Source organism: Otolemur garnettii, unplaced genomic scaffold (assembly GCF_000181295.1).
Source record: "Otolemur garnettii isolate 467f Iridium unplaced genomic scaffold, OtoGar3 scaffold00042, whole genome shotgun sequence".
Lineage (NCBI taxonomy): Eukaryota > Metazoa > Chordata > Mammalia > Primates > Galagidae > Otolemur > Otolemur garnettii.
Window position 1 is genome coordinate 228,369 of NW_003852437.1, and position 5,694 is coordinate 234,062.

Here is a 5,694-nt window from a genome sequence, read left to right on the forward strand (position 1 = left end):
AGCTGTGATGCCATAGCACTCTATCCAGGCAGACAGCTTGAGGCTCCTGTCTCAAAAAAAAAAAGAAAAGAACAACTAGCCAGGCATCATGGTAGAAGCCTGTAAGGCAAATGCCTATAGTCCCAGCTACTCAGGAGGCTGAGGCAAGAAGATCACTTGAGCCAGAGTTGAAGACCAATTGATCACTTGAGTCTGAAGTTGCTGTGAGGTTCAATGACACCACAGTACTTTAGCCAGGGAGACAAAAAAAGAAAAAAAATTGGTGAACACATCAAGGCTCAGAATAAAGCTTTATCAGGCATTATTGAGTACTTTCCAAAATTTTCACTAAGTTCTTCTTACTATTTATTTTTGCCCAGGATTCCATGTTTTGAAAGATGTTGAAACCAAGCTATATTTACTTAATTAATTAAAACATTTTCCTATTTTTGGTAATCTATGACATACACATATTACTGCCAGTGCCCTGAAAGATTTCTAGCAAACATTAAAGTAATTTGATGCTTTACTTTGTATGTACAGACTAATTAGGGGTAAATGTGCAATTACCATTAGGCATTTCTGAAATAGTGAACAGCTTGAGAACCACCCATATCCAATCTGCTTGCAACCCTAGGGTCCAAAGACCCTAATTAAATAATTAGAATAATGGCTAATGTTGGTCCAAATATGTAATTGATCTAAATGAGAACTTAATGGGATTCAAATAGGAGAATGCAACAGAATCCACACTATAAGGGAAATAAAAAGCGTGAAGAAAAAAAGCATGAATAAATTAAGGGCATGTTAAGCAGGTATATATTTCTCTTCCCAACTTAAGGGGTAAAGAACGGAACGCATGTGAAAACCCCACACTGTACCCTAGAAGTGCATTAATGTACATAGTTACCGTTCAAAAAAAAAAAAAAAGAACGGAACGGAGAATAAACTGAATTCTAAGAAAAAGACAAAAATACCAGAGTCATGATTTATATATAAAGAAAACTAAAATGTGGCATGATTTTAAGCAACTGATAATGTGTAAAAAAAAAGGAAAAACATTTGACAGTCCTCTTCAATGGCAGCATGGTGGGGGGGGTGTCTCTGTTATTGGAAACAAAGAGCAAGAGAATACTGTTACATAGCTCGTAGTCATAAACATTAATAATGGTTACTGATTTTCAACTTTTAAAATCAATAAATAAAGTGCATTAGATTTTTTTTACTCCTCAGAACAAAATGTAAATGTTATCAACGTTGACATGGTAAAAGGACTGCTAATAAGTTGAGAAATGAGAGGGGGAACTCCTCCTTTCCTACAAAGTAGAGGGGTTAGGTAGTAGTGTGAGTTTGTAAATTATGGAACAAGAAATAGAGGCTATGTACATTACTCAGAGTTATTAAGATTAACCACAAAAGAGGAACCAAAAATTACGATGTAAGTATATAAAGGAAGAGGGCGTAAATATTTATTCTTTTTGGCAAGAGGTCTACAAATGATGTCTATAGTTGATAAGCTATTAAATATCAGTCTAAGCATATGATTTAAAGATATGAAGATAATCACAAGAACCAAAAACATAGCTACAAGTGGCTTACTCCAGGCAGTGAGTCTAGGGGTGAATAGGAATGTTGTTTTTCATTATAAGCTGTTTTTATATTTTTTCTTTAACTTACGAACATACATTATTTGATTAAAAATTAATATTTTCAAATCTCCTAACCTCATTATCACATAGTACCAAGATACACACACATACACCACACACACAGTCTCCCCCCATTGGCAAGATGTGGCAGAAACTCCTTTTCTTTAAGAGCGTCAGAATTTTAACTGAGTACATTCTCTAGCCTCAAGATTATGTGTAGCCTTGTAATTATGATGGATGTGTTACTTAGTGCAATGTAAGCATTTCACATTGTATATCAAAGCAGTACACTGAACCCCATAATACATCAACGTACAAAGTTTTCATTTAATGAAAAATAATAATTAAAAAAAAAGATTATGTGTAGCCTTACAATTAAGTTCTTATGAATGGAACCTATCCAGAAATTATGTACTCAACTTCTAATCACGCCTTTTAAAAGGAATGGGTGTTTTCCTCTTTCTCCTGTTTACCTTCCCCCTGGCTAGAATATGGAAATGGTGGAGGTAAACTATTTTCAACCTTGCAGATGAGGGAAAGAGCAGAGCAATAAGAGACGAGTCTTAAGTCTTGAGTACCATGGGACCACCACATTAGCCCTGAACGATCCTTCTTATAGCAACTGAACATGTACCCTCATGCACAAAGCACACGAAGAGAAAAATGAATGAGGTCAGCCTGAAAAATAAGATTAGAATTGGAACATGGAAATAGGCTGTATAAGACCCCCCAAAAGGCCTGAAAGCTAAGTAAAAGGCACATATACTCAATGCAGTAAGCACAGGAAGCCTGAGCAGAAACGTGACATAACAGAAAGCAGTACACTAGAAAAATCAGTAAAATGTGTAGAATGGATTCAGGGGAGGGAAACTGAAAAGTGTGACAACCAGTCAGACACCAGGTGTATCTCTCCAAGTATGAACTAAGAGGCAGGGCTGGGCTGGTATCAGTGAGAATACAGTGAAAGGGATGGCTAAGAAGGGCAGCTGTAAGAATTGCTGAGTTAATGTGCTGACAGTCTGAAAGAATTAATGCTTATTCCAAAATTCTTGATCCCGGAGAGCAGAAGAATGAAGGCAACCCTGCCAGGAATGGAAAAGACCGGCTTATGTTGGTAAGAAGTTCTAAAATATGGGTAAGAAAATAAGCTGCAAATGGATTTCAAGCCACACAGAAACGTTTCTAAGACTGGTACAAGGTTACATCTCAATAAAAGAAATTTTACTGATTATATTACTTTATAAGACTTGAAAATGGCTTGGCACCTGTGGCTCAAGTGGCTAAGGCGCCAGCCACATACACCTAAGGTGGCGGGTTCAAATCTAGCCCGGGCTGCCAAACAACAATGATGGCTGCAACCAAAAAATAGCCAGGCGTTATGGTAGGTTCCTGTGGTCCCAGCTACTTGGGAGGCAGGAGACTCGCTTGAGCGAGTTGGAGGTTGCTGTGAGCTGTGATGCCACAGCACTCTACCCAGGGAAATAGCTTGAGGCTCTGTCTCAAAAAAAAAAAAAAAGACTTGAAAAGCTGTTAATAAGCTACCCTATATTTCTTTTCTACTATCAACATGTTTAGGAAAACATTAAGAAATTAACAAAACCTTCACCTTTTTCTTCCCATCCAGAATGATTATGTAGTATAAGTGCTAAATAAAGCTTGAGACATTTCCTAAGTACTGTCTGTCCTTTGTAGTACAGAAAATATGAAAGAGATTAGTTTTAAATTCATGCTATAACCAAAAATGAATTTTATGTGATGGTAAATTTTGATGAAACATGTTATATAAGCACTAGAGGTTATTTAAAAATATATACCTTAATCACTTTTTTTTTTTTGAGACAGTTTTTGTTGCCCTTGGTAGAGTGCCATGGAAGTCATAGCTCACAGCAACCTCAAACTCTTGGACTCTTGGGCTCAAGCAATTCTATTGCCTCAGCCTCCCTTGTAGCTAGGCCTATAGGCATCCACCACAATGCCCAGCTATTGTTTTTTTTTTAGTTTGTTTGTTTAGCAGTCTGGGGCCGGGTTTAAACCCACCAGCCCCAGTGCATGTGACTGGTGCCCAAATCACTGAGCTGGGAACTGAGCCCCTTAATCACTTTTAATTGATACATAAAGTTAAAAGTTCGTTTTGATGCTATTTCTTTTCTTTCTTTCTTTCTTTTTTTTTTGAGACAGAGTCTCACCATGTTGCTCTCAGTAGAGTGCTGTCGCATCACAGCTCACAGCAACCTCAAACTCTTGGGCTTAAGCAATTCTCCTGCCTCAGCCTCTGTTTTGATGCTATCTGTCAAAGGAGGACAATATCCCCAGATTCTTGTACATCTCCGACAAACTAAAATGCTATCCAAAACTCTAAAATGCAGGTACCACAAGAAGTTAATGTTAAAATGTTAACTTCTAGGCAGGCAGTGACTCAAGCCTGTAACCACAGCACTCTGGGAGGCTAAGAGTAGAGCATGGCTTGATGGCTTGATGTCACGTGTTCAAGGCCAGCCTGAGCAAGCTCCAGACCCTATCTCTACTAAAAATAGAAAAAAATTATCCAGGCATTGTGGTACTTAGTAATCCTGGCTACTCAGGAGGCTAAGTAAGGCATGAAGATCCCTTGAGCCCAGGAGTTGGAGGTTACAGTGAGTTATGATGGCACCATTGGACTGGAGCTGGGACAACAGAGCAAGCTTCTGTCTCAAAAACAAAATGCCAATTTTGTGGTTTGCTTCTATTCTTTTTTTTGAGACGAAGTCTTACTTTGTCACCGTTGGTAGAATGCCATGGAGTCATGGCTTACAAGCAACCTCAAATTCCTGGGCTCAAGCAATTCTCTTTGCCTCAGCCTCCCAAGTAGCTGGAACTACAGGCACTCGCCACAATGCCTGGCTAATTTAGAGACAGAGTCTCACTCTTGCTCAGACTGGTCTCAAAACTGTGAGCTCAGGCAATCCACCCGCCTCAGCCTCCCACAATGCTAGGATTAGGATTTCATGCAATCTATAAAGCTACTAAAAAAATTCAAAGGCCAGGCATGGTGGCTTGCACCTATAATCCTAACACTCTGGGAAGCTGAGGCAGGTGGATTGCTTGAGCTCAGGAGTTCAAGACCAACCTGAGCAAGAGCCAGACCCAGTCTCTACTAAAAATAACCCAGGAGTTTGAGGTTGCTGTGAGCTATGACACCCTAGCACTCTACCCAAGGTAACTGAGTAAGACTCTGTCATTAAAAAAAAAAAAAAAAATCACACAATCTTAGATTTGAGAGAGTCCTTAGAGATCCATTGTACATTCAAATCTGATGACAAAATCCCTTCTACAATATCCCTTACAGTGAAATGGTCAACCATTCTTTGCTTCAGCATATTCAGTGACAGAAAAACACTTTTCCAAAGCCAACTTTTTGATTGTTAGGATAGCTTTGTGAATACTTCCTTATAATGAGCCAAAATCTGCCTCGCATTTGTCCTGGTTTGACCCTCTACTACATGAAATTTCTTCAAATATTTAAACACCATTGATCCCTAAAGACTTCACTTTGCTAAATCAAATAATTTCAATTCTGTCTAGCCACCATATAAAATGCTGCCCCTCTTGTTATCTTCACTACCCTTCTGTGATAATCTTTGGTTTTTTACCGTCACCCTTAAAGCAAGTTGGCCAAACCAAAATGCAATACTAATAAAGATATCTGTAACAGCACAACGGAATCTTTCCTCCTCTATAGCCTAAAATCTTATTAAATTGACACTAATAAAATCAAGCATCTAGATCTAGTGCAAGCCAACAGAACTTTCTATGATGATGAATAGAAATCATCCGTATCTTCTGCACACCCCAACAGGGTGGCCATGAGCTTCGTATGGCTATTTAGGTCTTGAGATGTGGCCAGTATTATTTAAAAAAACAAATTTTTAATGTTATTTACTTTTGATTAAAGTAAACACACCAATAAAAATCCAAGAAAGGGCTTGGCGCCTGTAGCTCAACCGGCTGGGGCGCCGCCACGTACAGCTAGGGTGGCCGGTTCGAATCCCCAGCCCGGACCCGCCGGGCAACAATGATGGCTGCAACC

At 38.9% G+C, this 5,694-nt stretch overlaps 1 protein-coding gene across 1 annotated transcript in view; it reads right to left on the reverse strand.

Annotated features, from left to right (window-relative positions):
- The window catches only part of PCMT1 (protein-L-isoaspartate (D-aspartate) O-methyltransferase), a 45,693-nt gene that overhangs the window by 33,568 nt on the left and 6,431 nt on the right, over nt 1–5,694 (reverse strand). The window lies entirely within an intron of this gene.